Consider the following 20,935-nt stretch of genomic DNA (forward strand, 5'->3'; position numbering starts at 1 on the left):
CACTTTAGAAATTCCTGCTCAGTTGTCTTTGGTGCTTGCTCAATGTGCAGACTGTATAATATTGGCGAGGCACAATAAATATGGTATAGTAAATTGCTTCACTTAAGTAGCTGCATATTTCACTCCTTTATAGGGTGTAGAAAAATTTCCACTACCAGTCATCATAAAAGATTAATTATTCGTCACACAACCAGTTTCGTTGTTTGTATGTAAACAAGGTGCATTTCACGAGTGCACAGAAACTATGTCATGTTCATAGAAGTAGTAGAACAAGGCCAGAGTCACCCCATTCTCCATTGTCGCCTAATTTATTCAAGATGTCGGATCCAAGTTGGTGGCAGTAGATATGGCAATGTCAAAATGACGTCATGGCGGGAAGCCCAAATTTTGGCGGGAATTGGGCTACCTCCACTAACCTAACCCCCTCCCCCCTTCCCACCCCTCTCCCAGAAAATGGCAGGACGCTCAAATTCAAGCAGGCAAATGCAACACACCACAGCTACCTCCACTAACCTAAGAAAATGGCGAGAAGATAGGTCACTTGGGCTACGCCCACTAACCTGCCACCTCTTCCTAGGAATTGGTGGGGAAAGCCTGTGCTGGATAGGACAGACATAAGTCTTTATTTAAACAATTTGAGGCAGTAGCTCCATCCAGTCTGTTCACCATGAAGTCTGCGATCCAACTGACCTAGTACACAGTACTGCCACCAGAGGGTGTCGTCGTCCCTCCCATGACGTAATCCAAGATTGCGGTCTGGAGGGGAAAACTGGTGGGAAAAGGACTCAGCCTGTTCTGGGCTGCTGGAGAGAGGAAGGAGTGTACTTTATTTATTTGGGAACAATTTGTTTAGTGACGGATTTGACGTAGTATATTAATTACACTTATACAAAACATTCACCCTGACATGCTTGAGGTCGCAGTAAACAGTCTGCAGACCTGCAAACTACTCGTAAATCACCGAAATAATGCAGTACACTAATGTACAGACCCGCAAACAACCCGTAAATTATGCAAATAATGCAGTACACAGCATACAGACCTGCAAACTACTCGTAAATCACTGAAATAATGCAGTACATCATGTGCAGACACGAAGACAACTCGTTAATTCTCAAAAAATAATGCATGTGTAACGCTATTCAGACACACTCACAACGCTTAAACAGCCGAAAATAATGCACTGCACAAACACTCATTGCACGTCAAAAACGCTATCGAACTATCATCAACTCCAAGTATCAGAGGTTCCAATGCTCCACATGCTTTGCACGGCCAACTGGACGCAGGCCAGCACCAGAGTGCGAGCTATCACTCTCATGCCACTGCAGACGGCAAGTGAAAATTGCGTCTACAGTTAGAGTTCTTCGAGTGTTATACTGAAGTCACGTGTCTATGTAAATGAGAGCTAAGTCACCTGTAGATACTGACGTCACAGGTCGCACTATAGAAATCTGTTCCAATGCTGCCCAGAATACCACAGGGTGCATTGCTCCTAGCGATCCTAATGGGACACACGAGACCCCTCCAGCTGCATACGTGCTTACCCTGACACCATGCATACCAGCCAGTCGAGTGCAGGCCTAAATGCCATGCGAGAGATGTCTGCATAGCAACTCAGCTGAACAGGCACAGATAAATGCTCTCAATGTTATACTGATGTCTCATGCCCCCACCCGCCCCCCCCCCCCTCCGGATGTGCTATAGAAATCTTCTGCAATGCTTTCAGAAATTGTTAACGAAAATAGTTGAGAATAACACCGAATGCATTCTTCCTGATGCTTCTAATAACAGGCCTATTTTCTCGCCATTTCCTTAGGTTAGTGGAGGTAGCCATGGTGTGTTGCATTGGCCTGCTGGAATTTGAACTTCCTGTCATTTTCTGGGGAAGTGGTGGGGAGGGGTTAGGTTAGTGAAGGTAACCCAATTGACCTATCTCCCCCCAAAATTTGAGCTTCCTGCCATGATGTTATTGCGACGTTGCCATATCTATGGCTGCCATATTGGATCCGCCATCTTGAATAAATTTGGCAACAATGGACAGTGGGGTGATGCCCGACTTGTTATACTACTCATCGAATCCAAAGACATTCATTGAAAAATTGTCCACTCATAAGATGAGAGCAACATGAACCAAATTCTAAAAATCTAATCCCATTATATTGTAGATCCTAATTCCAGAACCTTTCAGAATGGGAAAAGATAGCTTTTCATTATTGAAAACATTTGTCACATGTCTGCAAGTTTCTGAAAGTAATTGTTTTATGAAGATTTATGGGCCAAATTGTTGATAACAAATGTTTGAAATTTTCAAAATGTTAGAAGATTCCGGTTACTTTATAATACCGATTTCATTATCGATGGTAAAATTAATGAAACTGTAAATGAAAACAGATGTTTTGTTTACAGATAACATCTGAAAATACAAATTATTGTATCTAATTTGTACTTCTTTTCAGATCATATGCTTTTAAAATGGTGTTAGACCAATGCCTGATAATATATCGAAATAGAAGTAGAAAAACCTATTTAAAGAAAAATTATATTCGACAGTTAGGAAACTTTATTAGCTTTCACAGGATGGAAGTAAAGTAAATAAGTGAACTCAAGTCTGGCTAAAATGTAGATGGTATCGAACATTTCATTACTTGTCCAGTACTTCTGAGTGGACTAGATATATTATAACATTGTAGTTTAAAGAACATTTGCCTTGTGAACATATTCGCTACTATAACAGGAAAAAAAAATGATTTCATTTCTAGATTTTATTTGTATAGGTTATTGATATGAAGAAAACATGAAACACCAGAAAATTGCTAGTTCCCGACTTCTGTAGGAAAGACTTCGAAATGGAACCAGTCCCGCAGTGGCAAAATCTCGCGACCGAAGCATTCGTCTTGTCAGGCTCGGTTATTTGTGATCAGAATTCGCCTGAATTTGCAGCGACGCCTAGCATTTAAGCGGCGAGTTATTTAAGCTGCCCGTGCGAAAGAGTGACGTTCTTTCTTGGCGCGACTTGCATTTCTAGTGGGGCAGATCGTTGTGCGTGCCCCCTTGCCCCCACCAGACCGCGTCCACGGCGCCTATCGATTGGATAACAGCGCGCACGCGCGGGTTTCTACGCCAGCGACGACGGCGCCGCGCAGCGGTCCGGTTCCGAAACTGCAGCTCCCTCGCAAGCGCGGAGCGAGCAAACTTCAGTTGTCGCCTGACTTCCGCGCAAAGAGCACGTTATCGAGAAAAGAAGTATCGTTTGCGACCGATAGAAGCATATTTGATTACAGAAGGCAGGCCCGTACAAGAGCACGCTACTGCCGTCGCTTTTCCGTCGCTCCGGTGAGTAGCCTTCTAACTTTGCTAATCGAACATCACCTCCGGGTATTGGATATTTACTTTTTACTTTCTTGGTGCGCAGTCCGCACAACAGAACAAATCTGCACAGCTGGAACAAGATGCAATAATTTCACGCCCACGTACAACTTTTTCACTTAAATAAAGTCCTTATTTACTGACGTAATAATTTAGAAACAATGTTAAAGCAAGTCCCGACGAGTAAAGAAAAAAAAAAAAATCTGCAAAATTTTATTTCTTTGACAGTTTCGTCGCTGTATTCTACACTTGTTGCCAGGTTTAAATTTTTGAGGACAAAGTAGTATAATACTTTTCACAACATTTTTTTTTGTATTTTTTTTTTTTTTTTTTTTTTTGTCGAAATTCGTATGTAATGCGTTGACTCACAGCGTCAAAGAGCTATTTTGCTCGTAGATAGCATGTTGCAGGTAACTACAGCTGTATGGGAAGTTAATTTACTGTGGAAAATTCACGCCTACTCAGTTTTATTTTATTTATCTTCCTGGTTTGGTTTTACTCAGTAGAACAAATCGAGACAGCAGAAAGTGCATACAATTATTTCGCTCTTACCTACTTCTTAACGCGACCAGATTCCCCGTTTACCAGTATAATGATTTTGTGACTATTTTTAAAAGAATGCATGTAAAATATCGTCTTGTAGAGCAAAGTAAGAAATCTGTGCAGTTTTATCGCTTGACAGTTCTGTCGAAGCACTCCACACTTTGGTTTAGATGTTGAAAATGACGTACATTATTTTTTCCTACAAGATTATTTTTGGGTGTATGCTGTGTATTAGAATGAGAATTACCATCCGCCTGCGAAGGAGTGTTATCTTCACTGTGTGCATTCTGATGAATAGCACAAATCCAGACACCTGGAACTACTAAAAACTGAAAGTACCGGAACTACTAGTACATGCGATAGCGTCACGCCCACTTACAGCTTCTTCAATCAACCGAACTTCTTATTTACTAAAGAAACCATTTTGTAACAAATGTAAAAGAGCGCTCGTAAAATGTTGTCACATGGAGCGATCCAAAATATATAGACCTATTCATTTCCATCTCGTTAACAATTTCGTCGATGTGGTGTGTACACGTATTGTATGGTGAAGATTGTTGAGAATCAGGTACTACTGTACTTTTTACAAAAACATTTTGTGTTTATTGTGAATGTTTGAATGAGCTGATCTACGCCGGCAATGAACGAATTTCAATTACAGCTATGGTTACCGTATTTCGAAGTGAAAAAACCGGGCGTCTTACAAACAATCTTTATGCGAACCCTAATGGCTTACCTTTTTACGAAAGCATATTTTTCGTTTCCTCGAACCTTCTTAAGTAACTCTTTCTTGGTTTTGATGTTATCATAGTACAATCCACAGTACCTGATCACCCACCATGTGATGAAACACCTGCAAGTAAATAAACTTGAGACGATACTAGTAAGAAGCTATATATAAGATATCAGTCATGCATGGACGCAGGACACAAAGCTGCAGATTCTACAAGCATCGTTTTCTTGCACATATTTGTATTCATTTGTACTAGCTGAGTACCTACCTATTTCTCTGTCTCCCCCCTCTCTTTGTCCATCTCTTCTCTCTCGGTCCATTTCCTCCTTTGTCCTTTCTCTGCACATCTCGTCCTTTCTCCTCCCTGTACATCTCTTTCACCCCCTTCTCTCTGTCCACCTGCTATTCCTCCTTTCTCTGTTCATCTCTTCCTCCTCCACCCCTCTTTGTCCATCTCCTCCTCTTACATTTCTCTGTCCATCTCCTCCCCCCCCCCCTTTCTGTTCACATCCTTCCCTCATATCTCTTGAATTGTGTATCGTTCAGTGTGTAGTTTTGTAGGTACATTCAGCAGCATATGTGGATACTGGGATACTGTCTGCTAAATGTGTTGCGAATAGAGTTCGTACCAAAGAGGCAAGAAATGTAAACGTCGTAATTTTATGCCTGATGCGGCAGTTTTACTGCATGAGCAACAAAAATGTAGAAAGCGACAACCTTTTTTCGTTTGGTCATTTTGTGGAAGTTATCAGCGAGAAAAAGTTTCGTAAAGGTTTGAAATTATATCTAAAGTTCGTTGCAACTCATTCAGTTCTCTCGTTCTCAAATACTGCATAGTAGATAGACCTATAGTTTATGCATTGTATACATTATGCAACAAGTAGTGTGTAAGTATGTAATAAACACTTTGAATATTGTATAATAATTGCATTCATTATTCTGAATCGTATCGACTAGCACATGTTAACCAAGAAGTCAGAGTTAATAGCTGTCTCAAACAGTAAATATCTTCCCATTAATCGCGTAATATTCTTCAAATCAGTAAGTATCTTGTACTACACACTTTGTAAAGTAGCCTGTGTTCTTTCTCAGGGCTCAAGCTATCTCATTACCAGATTTCATCTAAATCGATTCGGCAATGATAAATTTAAACGTCATGCATGATGCGACAGTTTTTCACACATTTTAGAGTTTATGACATCGTATATCCCGAACTGCTTGCCGTACATAGATATAGTTCTGCAGCTACATTCAGTGGTCACCATTGTGTGCAACAAAATGAGACGCGAATACAGTTAGTAGTAAAGAAGTAATAAATTAAAACGTCAGACCTGATGCGAAAATGAACAGCGAAAATGTAGTAAGGGCGAAACTTTTTCCTTTCATCATTATGTGGGGGCTAGCAGCAATAATACGTTTCGAAAAGGTTTGAAACACTGTATAAAGTTTGTTGGAAGTCACAAATTGTCCTCGTTTTCAAATACTGGATGAACAAATTCTGCGCATTCGCGCGTCGTGGTCCACAGTACTTTTTTTTTCTTTTTTCTCCAACCCCGCTCCTCTGATAGGTAGGTGGTTGTTACCCTAGCAGCGATTTTTTCCAGACAGTAAGTGATGTTTGTACCAGATTTGGTGGAAATCGGTCCTGTGGTTTGGACGGGTTACTCCCGTAACTGAAATATCAGATCTGAAGATGGTTTTGAATGAACCGAAACCGGTCATATGAATAATAATAATTAAAAAAAATTGCAATCAAGACGGATTTTAAGTAACATCATGAAAATTTGTCTAGTAGTTTTTGAAGATTACTGTGTTAAAAGACAAACAAGACAGACACGATTGCTTTACAGTTTTGTTATTAGTATGGATTTGAAACTTAACTGCACATCAAGCATTCTGCATCATACACAATTGTTCCTTTCCGCAGAAATGGGAATTCACTCAGGTAATTGCCCCTAAATTTGCGTTTACAATTACCTTCAGTCATATTTGAAACGCTCTTTACAATCACAACAGCTAGTATCTACGTTGCGGCCGCAAGCACGTCCATCTCGATGTGTGGCACGCTAACTACAGAGCAAGCAAGATCGAGACGCAGTGCCACGACAGTCGACGATCGCCAGAAATGTTGCTAAACTGTTTTAATCCCTTCCAATTTGTGCCCAGTCTCTATTTCACTCCACGAGATCACATTTGACATCATAGAACAACTATTTGACATGAAAGTCCAAAAATCGGGTTCTTCTTACTGTTTCATAAATTTATGAGGTCTACAACTTTGCTTCTGCCGTTTTGCAATAGACGGCAGTAGCGGCAAGTGGGGTTCGGGTGGATGGTCATAGGTGTAACACAATAAGCTTAGGCATCTGTAAACATAATGCCATAAAAATATTAGTCGATTTGTGATTGCATCATAAGGTTATTCTCGATTAAGTACGTCAACTTACGTACCCATTTCTCGCCATTTGTTTTAATTTTCTGCTTTAAGACGAAGAAATCTGCGGCTGTGGCTGGGTAAGACCAATGGTGATGGAACTGTTAGCAGAAGCATGTGCAGAGAACATTTTCAAAGCCTTAAGAAGGACAGAACGTTTTCGTAGCTACTGAAACAGACGAAGACAGTCACAGGACATCATTATCGAAAGCAACTGATGCGTTCGAGCCCAGAACTTAAACACAAACGCCCACAATACAGCGACAGACACGTAAAGGTAATTTTTCTGCAGGTCATTGCTCGACCCCACGTCGCAAAACCCGTCACAATACACATGCAAACGTTGAAATGAGAAGTCCTATCTGTCCAGCCGTATTCTCCATACGTTGCTCACTCTGACTAGCACTTTTTTCGATCAGTGGCATACAGTCTGGCTGACCAGCACTTCCGATCATATGAACACGTGCAAAATTTAATCGATTCATGGATACCCACAAAAGACGCCCAGTTCTTCCGCCACGGGATTCGTATGCTATCCGAAATATGGGAGAATGTAGTGGCCAGCGATGGGCAATACCATGAATCATAAATTTGTTGTGCGGTTTTCACAATAAAGCCTCGAACTTCGAGAAAAAACGGCGGAAGCAATGTTGTAGACCTAGTACAATATGATGCTGAGATAAAACATTAAAAACCGTGTTGAATCCGAAAAAACTGGACGATTTGGTAACCCTAACTAATGCTGTTTTTCCATAGATGTCACGATGAGGGCAACCGCAATTGTGCGCAAAAATAATTCATTGTGAAACACAAATCAGACGCTAAACTTACGAAATATTTAAACAAATAATAGAAAATTCATGTTAAAAATGTGGAGTCAGTAACAGTGCCTGGTCGAACTGCTGTAAATACACTAAGAAAAATAAATAAATAAAAATAACGAACAGTGCATCATGAAGGAATAATCCCAATGGGACCGAAATCGGTAGATGTCATGTACATTACGCACAAACGAATGATTACAATTTCAGGGAACTGGCCGATGTATTCAAGAGAAAGAGCTTAAAAAGTGGTTCAAATGGCTCTAAGCACTATGGGACTTAACATCTGAGGTCATCAGTCCCCTTGACTTAGAACTACTTAAACCTAACGACATCACACACATCCATGCCCTAGACAGGATTAGAACCTGCAACCATAGCAGCAGCGCGGTTCTGGACTGAAGCGCTTGGAACCGCTTGGCCACAGGGGCCGGTAGAGCTTAACAACCTGAGCAAGCAAATAATGCGTTGATCCACCTCTGGCACCTAAGCAAGCAGTCATTCAGCTTGGCGTTGGTTGACTGAATTGTTGGTTGTACTCCTGAGAGACATTGTGCCAAATTCTGTCCAATTGGTGCGTTAGATCTTCAAAATCCCGCTCTGGTTGGAGGTCCCTGCCCATAATGCTCCACACGTTCTCCATTGGGGAGAGATCTGGCGACCTTACTGGCCAAGGTAGGATTTGGCAAGCACGAAAACATGCAGGAGAAACTCTGGTCCTGTGTGGACAGAAATTACCTGCCGGAAATATAAGTACAGGTTGGCTTGCCATGAAGGGCAACAAAAGAGCACATAGAATATCATCTGTGTGTATTGTAAGGGTAGCTGAATGGTCAATATACCAGATTGTCAATCCTCTGGGCCCGGGTTCGATTCACGGCTGGGTCGGGGAAATTTTCTCCACCTAGGCACTGGGTGTTGTGCTGTCCTCATCATCATCCTATCATCCTCATCGACTGCAGGTCGCCAAAGTGGCGTCAAATTGAAAGACACCCACGACACCCGGCGAACGGCCTGCCCGGTGGGGGGGCCCTAGCCATACAATTAAATAAATTAAATAAAATTGTACGGGTGCTGCAGATGACAATATAATGAGGGTGGGTGTGAAAACAAATGGCAGCCCAGACTATCACTCCTGGTTGCTGTGCCGTATAGTGGTCAAAGGCCAGGTTATTATTTCGCCACTGTGCGGCACGTCTCTAGACATGTCTTTGGTCTGGAATCTCATTGACTGGAGTAGAACTGTTTACAGTGATGAGTGCCGCTTCGAACTGAGCCCTGATGACCAGTGAAGAGGGCTCTGGAGACACCCCCGATACCAGTGGGTTACCAACCCGACTGTGGCCCACCACACAGCCCAAAATCCAGGTGGTCTAGTGTGTCACAGTACAGCGGTATGTCGACAATATCTTACGTCTCGTTGTGTTGCCCTCCATGGCAAGCCATCCTGGGCTTACATTTCAGTAAAATAATGCCTGTCTGCACAAGGCAAGAGATTCTGCTACTTGCCTTCATGTTCCCCAAACCCTACCTCGTCCGGCAAGGTCTCCAGATCTCTCTGCAATTGAGAACGTTTGGAGTATCATGGGTCAGAGATTGGCACTATATCACTCAGGGGAACATCCAACAACTCTTATCAGTCAATGCCATTCCGAATACCTGCTCGCATAAGGGCCGGATGTGGACCAATGAGTTATTGACTTGCTCAGTTGTGAAACTCTTCCTCTTGAATAAATCACACAATTATCTGAAATTGTAATCATTTGTTTGTCTGTACATGTACATAGCTTCTACCTATCTCCGTCCCATTGGGATATTTCCTTCGTGGTGTGCCGCTTTTTTCCATCAGCCATTATTCTGAAACATTTTTGTTTAGTCTACCACGAGGGTTGGAACTTTAATAGTGGCAACTATTTATTTATAGCTCGTACAAAATAGATACATGTTTCAAAGTTTTACTGACCTTCAAAGTAATCACCAGCATTATGTATAGCCCATGGCCAGGGATGTGCAAGTCGTAGGATACCCTTAGCAGTGCCAGTTGTGTTGACATTCGAACCGCGTGGTCTATTGGCCGACGAAATTGTAGCAGTTCTGAAGCGAATGACGTGAAGTGTTTCCTTCAGGCTAGAAACTTACGAGGGTTTAGGTCAGGGGAGTGCAGTAGGTGATATAGCACTTAGCAGCCCCATCAGTCAAACAAATCAGTAACAGCTTGCACTGTACGTGCTTTACTATTGTCCTGCAAAATGATGGTCAGGTCCTGCAGAAAGTGTCATCACTTCTGTCCCTAAGCTGGTCGTAGGTTGTGTTCCAAAAAATGAACAGCATAGAGACAGAGGTGATGGCACTTTCTGCAGGACCTGACCATCATTTTGCAGGACAGTGGTCAAGAACGTACAGTGCAAGCTGTTACTTATTTGTTTGACTGATGGGGCTGCCACGTGCTATACCACCTACTGCACTCCCCTGATTTAAGCCCTCGTAAGTTCAACTCGATTTCTAAACTGAAGGAAACACTTCACGTCATTCGCTTCCGAACTGCTACAAATTCGTCGGGCAACAGACCGCGCTGCTCGAACTGTCAACACAACTGGCACTGCTAAGAGTATCCTACGACTTCCACATCGCCGGCAACGGGTTATACACAATGCTTGTAACTAAGGTCAGTAAAACTTTGAAACATGCATCTATTTTGTGCAGATTGTAGATAAATAGTTGCCACTATTAAAGTTCCAACTCTCGTACATTAAATGGCACAGAAGCGTTTTCTTCATACCCGAATACATCGAACATCCGGAGTATTCCAGTCGTATATGTACATAGATAAGAGTGAGATTACGAATGTTATAGGGGACTGATGACGTATTATGATCCATCACACATGGTATGTGTCTTGCAAGGTCTTATCTCAACATTTTGATTACGACTGTAGTAACCGGATTCCATAAAAATCCTACTTATGTTTAGCATCATTTACCACCTTTTTGCAGTGCAGCTACAGAAATATCAGCTGATGTGGGTAAAGTGACACCATGTACGCGTGGAAGAGCAGAAAACAAGATCTGACGTGTTCTAATGCGAATAGCCCAGCTGTGCCTGTTACATATATTTTTTAGTTAGGTGATAGCACAAAATCAGTAATTACGACAAAACTATATAAATATTTCATCAGTTCAGTGGGCGACAACGCCTTCACAATAACGTATTTGTTGTTGGAAGAAATGTATTCAGAGTTGCGAATTTAATTAGACTTCAGATACATAATTTATTAGTGACAAATGAAAATTTCTGCGGGGCCTGGACACGTACCTCGGTTTCTCACTTTGCAGAAACGGTGGCCTTAACCACTTTTTCTTATTTTAGTAGTACCTAGCTGTTTCTTCGTCATTATTTATCATTCTGCGTTTGCGGATGTGGCATTACTCCTCTTCAAATTCATCGATGAGAACTTCACTCAGTCTTTCTTATAACAGAACACGCTGAGCTATCCCGCTGTCTCAGTTCGGCTATTCTTGCACGACTCAAGGACCGACCTAAGTCTCCATGTGCGACTGAGTGACCACGTCCTGTATTGATATGTATTACGCCAATATAGATGTTTTGAAATAATGTTCATTGATCAGAGTTTAATTTTGTGAATTCTCTGTGTAGGTTTTTTTTTTATATTTGTGCCTTGCTGTTGACGGTATGGTTGTATAAAACCAGTCCAAATAAATAGAAAAAAGACAGCTAATAGTGAGATTAGGAGTTTTATAGGGGACTGCTAAAGTATAATGATCCATCAGACGTGATACGTGTCTTGCATAGGTCTTATTGCAACATTTTGATTACTTCATGTAATAATTTGATGGTGCTATTGCAGTCGACGTTTGGAGCCAAACTAACCTCGATACAGACAATCGAATTCGAGTAATCGGCTATGTTTTAACTGATATTGAATTATTTAACATTAGTGTCCCTCATACCTGATGCTTTACAAAATTGGACTTCCATCCATAAAATAGCTTCAAACATTTCATTACAAATGAGTTAATGTGCTAAATATTTGACGTTAAGCATATAAATCCCTTATGCCTGAAAACGAAAGGCCCTAGTAATGCCCGTTTATTATTTGCGGATTACTCAGCCATAGACCTTCGAAAAAGAAAAAAAAAAGGGAACGTTTTAACAAGAGCTGTTTTTTATGCATCTCTCTTATTTGTGCGGTCACGTGTGCTGAAATACGTACTACACAGTGAGATAATTTTGCAGGCACTCTCTGCAAAATATATTGAAAACAAAGTTAGTATTAAAGACGTAATAAATTAAAACATCATGTCTAGAGTTGTGCTGTGCCAAATCTGCGGTTCCGTATTCCCGGTACACTACATAAAAATGTCGTTAGTAAATTGAAGGCTAACCGGTAGTATTGGTACCTTTGGTAGGGAAAGAAATATAAATGAATGTGTGAGAGAGAAACTGAGAGGCGATGATTTCTCTCTCTCATTTTTTTTGGTACACAATTAAACCGCACATCATTCAGTGTTACTCCATTGTGTATTTTATATCCTTACATAATATAAATTGCTTTTCATAAGTAATGAAAATTATTTGATCACGTAACTTCTGCGCTTTTATGTAACGAAAGAAATTACTCTTAATGTAATCAGCGTCTGCACTCAATAGAACTTTCTTTATCATGATCAAAGTCAAGAGTTGCTTGTTATTATTGATAGACGCGAAACTTATGAATAAAAGAGACCTGTTTTTTGTAAGTTGGACGAAGCATTGGAGCGATGTTCGATATATATTTGTTTTGCACCTGTTTTTTATTTCAGCTTTGTGTTGAGAAAATTTGCATTTTGTAGCGCTCTATGACAAATCTGTATTGTTTTCTTTGTTTTTATTTTAACGTCCCACTGTTTGACGTTACAAAAAATGGTCAAATGGCTCTAAGAACTATGGGAGTTAACATCTGACGTCATCAGTCCCCTAGACGTAGAACTACTTAAACCTAACTAACCTAAGGACATCACAGACATCCATGCCCGAGGCAGGATTCGAACCTGGGACTGTAGCAGCAGCGCGGTTCCCGACTGAAGCGCCTAGAACTGCTCGGCCACAGCGGCTGGCTTTGACGCTACAAATCAACAGTTTTCGAATAAAATGTGAATCAAACATTGACAATTTCAGTTTTGCTTACTTTTAAGTAACAGACAAGGTGATGACTGTCTTGAGCAAACATGTTCTGTGAGTTAGCCAGTCTTTAAGTATCCTCACTCAGTTTCGAGGCAGTTCACTGCTTTGGGTTTTCAGGGAAATCTAGTAAGACACTGATTGTGTAAGTAAAGAAAGTGGTCATTTTAAGGTAGCGCCTAACAGGTATGCAACACACGTAATGTACAGGTAATGCAGGTACGCCTTTAGCTGACCACAGCTATTACGCAAACTACAGTAGTCTAAGCTTTCATATGAGAGTCTCCAGTAGCCCACGATAGCTTTACAAGTCTCGCAAGTTTCATCATGCCTGGTGCTGAAGTTTTCTGCGTGAATAGGATAAATGTGATAAGCGATAAACTTTTTTTCCTTTTGTTATTTTGTGTGGGGTTGGGGAGCGGAGTTGTCAGCGAGAAAAAGATTTGCAAAGGTTTCAAATAATGTGTAAAGGTTGCTGGAAGTTTCTGTGTGCTCTCATTCTCAAATACTGGAAGAACGGAGTCTGGGCAATTTGTGCGCGATGAGCTACTCTCTCTCTCTCTCAAGACATGTCCACTGTTTTAATACAGCTGCCAACGCACCCCGCATCTCTGTTGCCAAAGGCCTCCATCTTGCCATTCTTCCTCGCGTCCTTCTGTTGCTCTTGTCTCCGTTGCTACTTGGACGCCTGTTGTATTGGATTGTATTGTATCCAACTGGGGACCTAGAAACGACGGAGAGGGAAAATGGCTCTGAGCACTATGGGACTTAACATCGACGGTCATCAGTCCCCTAGAACTTAGAACTACTTAAACCTAACTAACCTAAGGACATCACACAACACCCAGCCATCACGAGGCAGAGAAAATCCCTAACCCCGCCGGGAATCGAACCCGGGAACCCGGGCGTGGGAAGCGAGAACGCTACCGCACGACCACGAGATGCGGGCCCGCGACGGAGAGGCTTCGTCCCCTTTGTAGCCTGCAGTGCTACGCAACTCCACAACAGGCTACAGCAGTCCACTCAACCCACCGCCGCCCCACACCGAACCCAGGGTGGTTGTGCGGTTCGGCCCCCAGTGGAACCCCCAAATGGTTCAAATGGCTCTGAGCACTATGGGACTTAACTTCTAAGGACATCAGTCCCCTAGAACTTAGACCTACTTAAACCTAACTAACCTAAGGAGATTACACACATCCATGCCCAGGGCAGGATTCGAACCTGTGACCGTCGCAGTCGCGCGGTTCCAGACTGTAGCGCCTAGAAACGCTCGCCGCCCCCCCCCCCCCCCCCCGGGAACACACCAGACGAGTGTAACCCCAATGTTTGCGTGGTAGAGTAATTAAGGTGTACGTGTACGTGGAGAAAGTGTTTGCGCAGCAATCGCCGACATAGTGTAACTGAGGCGGAATAAGGCGAACCAGCTCACATTCGCCGAGGCAGATGGAAAACCGCCTAAAAACCATCCACAGACTGGCCGGCACACCGCACCTCGACACTAATCCGCCGGGCGGATTCGTGCCGGGGAGCGGCACGCCTTCCCGCCCGGAATGCCGTGCGTTAGACAGCACGGCTAACTGCGCAGGCTGGACACCTGTTAGCCATCCCTTTCGTGGTCTTCTTCTTTTCTACGTGAAAACCTCTGCAATTCACACTAAAGTGCCTGCAGAGGGCTCTTAGAACTATCTTCATACTGTTTCTCTACCATTCCACTCTCTAACAGCGATTGAGAAAATGAACACTTAAATTTTTCTGTACGACCTTAAGATTTGTTTTATTTTATTACGTGATCGTTTCCTCCCGTGTAGGCTGGCGTCAATAAAATATTTTCGCATTCAGAGGAGAAAGTTGGTGATTGAAATTTCGGGAATAGGTTTCGCCGCAACGAAAAACGCTTTTGTTTTGATGAGTGCCACCTCGATTCCCTTATAGCATCCGTGATTTTCTCTCCCCAATTTCGCGGTACTGCAAATCGAGCTCTCCTTCTTTGGGCTTTTTCGATGCCCTCTATCAGTCCTATCTGGTAACACTAATTACCCCCGCCCCCCCCCCCCCCCCCCCGATCAGTTACTTACAGATCCGAATTCCATGTCACAAACCAGCTTCAAACATCTGATTATTTTGCAGTTGAGTTGATATCTTAAATATTTGACGTTAATTATCTAAAACCAATAAGCACGAAGAAGCAGTACCTTAATTATGTTGGATTATTTTCTGAATACTACCAGAGGACGAACAATCGCAGGGTAGGCAGTCTCTTTAGTAGACCTGCTGCATCTTCTAAAAGATCTGCCAATAAAACGCAGTTTTGGTTTGCCTTCCCCACACCATCAGCTCTGTCATCGTACCAGTTTATAGCTGCATACATCTACATCTACATCTATACTCCGCGAGCCACCTTACGGTGTGTGGCGGAGGGTACTTATTGTACCACTATCTGATCCCCCCTTCCCTGTTCCATTCACGAATTGTGCGTGGGAAGAACGACTGCTTGTAAGTCTCCGTATTTGCTCTAATTTCTCGGATCTTTTCGTTGTGATCATTACGCGAGATATATGTGGGCGGTAGTAATATGTTGCCCATCTCTTCCCGGAATGTGCTCTCTCGTAATTTCGATAATAAACCTCTCCGTATTGCGTAACGCCTTTCTTGAAGTGTCCGCCACTGGAGCTTGTTCAGCATCTCCGTAACGCTCTCGCGCTGACTAAATGTCCCCATGACGAATCGCGCTGCTTTTCGCTGGATCATGTCTATCTCTTCTATTAATCCAACCTGGTAAGAGTCCCATACTGATGAGCAATACTCAAGAATCGGACGAACAAGCGTTTTGTAAGCTACTTCTTTCGTCGATGAGTCACATTTTCTTAGAATTCTTCCTATGAATCTCAACCTGGCGCCTGCTTTTCCCACTATTTGTTTTATGTGATCATTCCACTTCAGATCGCTCCGGATAGTAACTCCTAAGTATTTTACGGTCGTTACCGCTTCCAATGATTTACCACCTATGGCATAATCGTACTGGAATGGATTTCTCCCCCTATGTATGCGCATTATATTACATTTATCTACGTTTAGGGAAAGCTGCCAGCTGTCGCACCATGCATTAATCCTCTGCAGGTCCTCCTGGAGTACGTACGAGTCTTCTGATGTTGCTACTTTCTTGTAGACAACCGTGTCATCTGCAAATAGCCTCACGGAGCTACCGATGTTGTCAACTAAGTCATTTATGTATATTGTAAACAATAAAGGTCCTATCACGCTTCCCTGCGGTACTCCCGAAATTACCTCTACATCTGCAGATTTTGAACCGTTAAGAATGACATGTTGTGTTCTTTCTTCTAGGAAATCCTGAATCCAATCACAAACCTGGTCCGATATTCCGTAAGCTCGTATTTTTTTCACTAAACGTAAGTGCGGAACCGTATCAAATGCCTTCCTGAAGTCCAGGAATACGGCATCAATCTGCTCGCCAGTGTCTACGGCACTGTGAATTTCTTGGGCAAATAGGGCGAGCTGAGTTTCACATGATCTCTGTTTGCGGAATCCATGTTGGTTATGATGAAGGAGATTTGTATTATCTAAGAACGTCATAATACGAGAACACAAAACATGTTCCATTATTCTACAACAGATTGACGTAAGCGAAATAGGCCTATAATTATTCGCATCTGATTTATGACCCTTCTTGAAAATGGGAACGACCTGCGCTTTCTTCCAGTCGCTAGGTACTTTACGTTCTTCCAGCGATCTACGATAAATTGCTGATAGAAAGGGGGCAAGTTCTTTAGCATAATCACTGTAGAATCTTAAGGGTATCTCGTCTGGTCCGGATGCTTTTCCGCTACTAAGTGATAGCAGTTGTTTTTCAATTCCGATATCGTTTATTTCAATATTTTCCATTTTGGCGTCCGTGCGACGGCTGAAGTCAGGGACCGTGTTACGATTTTCCGCAGTGAAACAGTTTCGGAACACTGAATTCAGTATTTCTGCCTTTCTTCGGTCGTCCTCTGTTTCGGTGCCATCGTGGTCAACGAGTGACTGAATAGGGGACAGTTGAAAATGTGTGCCCCGACCGGTACTCGAACCCAGCATCTCCTGCTAACATGGCAGCGACCGCGGACACAGAGGATAGTGCGACTGCAGGGACTTTTCTCTGGCACGCCTCTCGTGAGACCCACATTCCCAACTTATTGTCCCGCACTATATTCATAGTGCCCCTGCCCATTATACTCACTGCTCGCGGATTTTTGCCGATTCCCGTAAGAGTTCGGGCACTGTTTGTGCATCTGCACACAAGAAGATGGTCAAATGACCGTTGAGTCTTAACTACACTCCTGGAAATGGAAAAAAGAACACATTGACACCGGTGTGTCAGACCCACCATACTTGCTCCGGACACTGCGAGAGGGCTGTACAAGCAATGATCACACGCACGGCACAGCGGACACACCAGGAACCGCGGTGTTGGCCGTCGAATGGCGCTAGCTGCGCAGCATTTGTGCACCGCCGCCGTCAGTGTCAGCCAGTTTGCCGTGGCATACGGAGCTCCATCGCAGTCTTTAACACTGGTAGCATGCCGCGGCAGCGTGGACGTGAACCGTATGTGCAGTTGACGGACTTTGAGCGAGGGCGTATAGTGGGCATACGGGAGGCCGGGTGGACGTACCGCCGAATTGCTCAACACGTGGGGCGTGAGGTCTCCACAGTACACCGATGTTGTCGCCAGTGGTCGGCGGAAGGTGCGCGTGCCCGTCGACCTGGGACCGGACCGCAGCGACGCACGGATGCACGCCAAGACCGTAGGATCCTACGCAGTGCCGTAGGGGACCGCACCGCCACTTCCCAGCAAATTAGGGACACTGTTGCTCCTGGGGTATCGGCGAGGACCAATCGCAACCGTCTCCATGAAGCTGGGCTACGGTCCCGCACACCGTTAGGCCGTCTTCCGCTCACGCCCCAACATCGTGCAGCCCGCCTCCAGTGGTGTCGCGACAGGCGTGAATGGAGGGACGAATGGAGACGTGTCGTCTTCAGCGATGAGAGTCGCTTCTGCCTTGGTGCCAATGATGGTCGTATGCGTGTTTGGCGCCGTGCAGGTGAGCGCCACAATCAGGACTGCATACGACCGAGGCACACAGGGCCAACACCCGGCATCATGGTGTGGGGAGCGATCTCCTACACTGGCCGTACACCACTGGTGATCGTCGAGGGGACACTGAATAGTGCACGGTACATCCAAACCGTCATCGAACCCATAGTTCTACCATTCCTAGACCGGCAGGGGAACTTGCTGTTCCAACAGGACAATGCACGTCCGCATGTATCCCGTGCCACCCAACTTGCTCTAGAAGGTGTAAGTCAACTACCCTGGCCAGCAAGATCTCCGGATCTGTCCCCCATTGAGCATGTTTGGGACTGGATGAAGCGTCGTCTCACGCGGTCTGCACGTCCAGCACGAACGCTGGTCCAACTGAGGCGCCAGGTGGAAATTGCATGGCAAGCCGTTCCACAGGACTACATCCAGCATCTCTACGATCGTCTCCATGGGAGAATAGCAGCCTGCATTGCTGCGAAAGGTGGATATACACTGTACTAGTGCCGACATTGTGCATGCTCTGTTGCCTGTGTCTATGTGCCTGTGGTTCTGTCAGTGTGATCATGTGATGTATCTGACCCCAGGAATGTGTCAATGAAGTTTCCCCTTCCTGGGACAATGAATTCACGGTGTTCTTATTTCAATTTCCAGGAGTGTATATATTTATATGATGATGGTATCTATGGTTCGGACATGTCCGAAAGAACAGATATGGTAACTATAATTTCTAGGTACTGAGTTGAATTGGCACCCTTTAAATTTGTGTGCTTTATTGTGCATCCGAAATTTAACGGATTCCTTTTCGTACTTATGTGGATTCTCTCACGCTTTTCCTTATTCAGAGATAATTGCCACTTTTCGCATCATACAGATATGGTGTCTAAGCCATTTTGCAATTAATTTTGGTCTGTTGATGACTTTACTAGACTGTAAACGACAACATCATCTGCAAATAATCTAAGAAAGCTGCTCGTATGGTCTCCTAAATCGTGAATGTAGATAGGGAACAACATGATTTTCCGTCGATTACTACGTCTGTATGCGTGTGTGTGTCTGTGTGTGTGTGTGTGTGTGTGTGTGTGTGTTTGTGTGTGAATTCCTGAGGGACCAAACTTCTGAGGTCATCGGTCCCTACACTTACACACTACTTAAGCTAACTTATGCTAGGAGGAACACACACACCTATGCCCGAGGGAGGATTCGAATCTCCGGCGGGAGGGGCCGAGCAATCCATGACACTACACCTCGAACCGCACGGTCACTCCGCGTGTCGACTACTACGTACTGTGTTCTTTTTGGTAGGAAATCGCGAATCCAGTTGCGGAACTGATGAGATACTGCATCTTCATGCAATTTTATTAAAAAAAAATGGCTCTGAGCACTATGGGACTTAACATCTGAGGTCATCAGTCCCCTAGAACTTGGAACTACTTAAACCTAACTAACCTAAGGACATCGCACACATCCATACCCGAGGCAGGAGTCCAACCTGCGATCGTAGAAGTCGTGCGGTTCCAGACTGAAGCGCCTAGAACCGCTCGGCCACACCGGCCGGCAATTTAATTAGAAGTCTCATGTGAGGAACTGTCTCAAAAGCCTTCTGATATGATCTAGATAGATACACAGAGGGAATCATTTTGAGATCCCCTGTTGATAGCACTCATTACTTCGCTCGAGTGAAGAACTAGTTGTGGTTCATAAGATCGATATTTTCTGACTACTTACTAAATATGTGTCAAGAGATCGTTGCCTTCGAAGTAACTGATAAAGTTCAAACACAATACACAGTGTGAAGAACAATTTCGCACTCGGAGTTCGCTGCACGATTCATCACGTAGTATCAAGTGTTGAGTGCTGTTGACAAGGGATTTCAGATCGATTCCGTATTTCTGGATTTCCGGAAGGCTTTTGACACTGTACCACACAAGCGGCTCGTAGTGAAATTGCGTGCTTATGGAATATCGTCTCAGTTATGTGACTGGATCTGTGATTTCCTGTCAGGGAGGTCACAGTTAGTAGTAATTGACGGAAAGTCATCGAGTAAAACAGGAGTGATTTCTGGCGTCCCCCAAGGTAGAGTTATAGGCCCTTTGCTGTTCCTTATCTATATAAACGATTTAGGAGACAAAGTGAGCAGCCGTCATCGGTTGTTTGCAGATGACGCTGTCGTTTATCGACTAATAAAATCATCAGAAGATAAAAACAAACTGAAAAACGATTTAGAAAAATTAGTTGAATGGTGCGAAAAGTGGCAGTTGACCCTAAATAACGAAAAATGTGAGGTGATGCACATGAGTGTTAAAAGGAACTCGTTAAACTTCGGTTACACGATAAATCAGTCTAATCTAAAAGTCATAAATTCAACTAAATATCTAGGTATTACAATTACGAACAACTTAAATTGGAAATAACGCATAGAAAATGTTGTGGGAAAGGCTAACCAAAGACTGCGTTTTATTGGCGGGAGACTTGAAAAATGTAACAGCTCTACTAAGGAGACTGTCTACACTACGCTTGTCCGTCCTCTTTTAGAATACTGCTGTGCGGTGTGGAATCCTTACCAGATAGGACTGACGGAGTACACTGAAAAAGTTCAAAGAAGGGCAGCACGTTTTGTATTATCGCGAAATATGAGAGAGAGTGTCACAGAAATGATACAGGATTTGGGCTGGACATCATTAAAAGAAAGGCGTTTTTCGTTGCGACGGAATCTTCTCATGAATATCCAATCACTAACTTTTTCCTCTGAATGCGAAAATATT

General features: G+C 43.5%; 1 protein-coding gene across 2 annotated transcripts in view; it reads left to right on the top strand.

The window, feature by feature from the left end:
- The first annotated feature begins 3,215 nt into the window (after nt 1-3,215).
- LOC124551045 (putative protein TPRXL) overlaps nt 3,216-20,935 on the top strand; it is a 567,200-nt gene continuing 549,480 nt past the window's right edge. For both annotated transcript variants that reach the window (XM_047125908.1, XM_047125909.1), the window contains exon 1: nt 3,216-3,336. The gene's annotated coding sequence lies outside the window, so the exon portion shown is untranslated. The remainder of the gene's footprint in view (nt 3,337-20,935) is intronic.

Source organism: Schistocerca americana, chromosome 9 (assembly GCF_021461395.2).
Source record: "Schistocerca americana isolate TAMUIC-IGC-003095 chromosome 9, iqSchAmer2.1, whole genome shotgun sequence".
In the NCBI taxonomy this organism is placed as follows: Eukaryota; Metazoa; Arthropoda; class Insecta; order Orthoptera; family Acrididae; genus Schistocerca; species Schistocerca americana.